This window comes from Amphiprion ocellaris, chromosome 19, assembly GCF_022539595.1.
Source record: "Amphiprion ocellaris isolate individual 3 ecotype Okinawa chromosome 19, ASM2253959v1, whole genome shotgun sequence".
In the NCBI taxonomy this organism is placed as follows: domain Eukaryota; kingdom Metazoa; phylum Chordata; class Actinopteri; family Pomacentridae; genus Amphiprion; species Amphiprion ocellaris.
Window position 1 is genome coordinate 13,344,632 of NC_072784.1, and position 1,282 is coordinate 13,345,913.

The following is a 1,282-nucleotide window of genomic DNA, read 5'->3' on the forward strand; positions in this document are numbered from 1 at the left end:
CATCACCTTCCAGTGATTGTGTTACTTCTAAGTTGGACAGTAGATATTTACATTTATGTAAAATTAACAGTTTAGATTTACTATTTTAAAAATAAAGGTCCCACAGTAGGAACTAAATATACAAACATCTTTGTATGCTTGAGATTCTAATTTTTCACTTCTTCATATTTCCACCTTTTGTTTTTAAAGACCAACTCAAATCACCTCAGCATACATGATACTGGATATCCAGAGAGATGTTCTTCCATTCTTTAGGAACCATTTCTTCTATCTACTCTCTGCTGCAGGGTTTGTGATGCTCTTGAGTTTAAAACATCCCAGAGGTGTTCTATTGGATTCCAGCCAGGCAACATACTAGGCCAAGTCACAGTTTTCACATTTTTATTTAGAAACTCTTGTGTGATCTTGTGTTTTGGATCAATATCATGTAGGAATATTTTTTCTTCTGCAAAGCTTCAGCAGACGGGGAGTCATCTTGTCAACCAGTATTTTAGTGTATCCACAGGCATTCATGGGGCCATTTATAAATGCACTCTTCCCAACACCTTTTGCCCTCCGTATCGTCACATTTCCACCTCTGTGCTTCACTGTCAGGACTATACATTCACTATGGTAGTCCTGGTCAGGTTCACACCGAACATGCTGGACTCCATCTTAGCCAAACAAATTTATCTTCATCTGATTAAAGAATGCGCTCCCAACATTCATCAAGCTTCTTTTCATGTTCTTTAGCAGGATTTAATCTCCCCTTGAATATTTTTTGAGAGGAGTTGAGAAGGAGGACCACTGTAGCTCTGATTAGTGGTACTATCGCTTATTCTGTACCTCCTGATTACTGCTGCAACTGTGTTTCTACTAGTTCTTAGTTGGTCACTGATCTTCCTGGATCATTATCATCTCTGTCAAATCTCACAATGACTTTTTTTTAACATCTCTCTTGCAATTTATTTGGAGCCAAGATGAAGGCATGCAGACAGACAGACAATAGATCTGAAATTGATAATTTTTTTAACCATACTGATACCGTTGGAACTCATAGGTGATCACAGGTGTATTCACTTTTGTTGCATTGAGTTTCTATTTGGCAGCCTGTTATTTCAGTGTAGAGATCCAGACGTATTTGTTTCTAATTGTTTATCACTTTGCAGTAATGGAGTTATTGAGACATGATGCAATCCTTTTGAATCGTCTGACATTTAAATGATATTTCACAGGGGTGCACTCACTCAGTTCATAATTAATTCAATTTTTTGCTGTAGCAACAATAAAAACACAAGAAAGA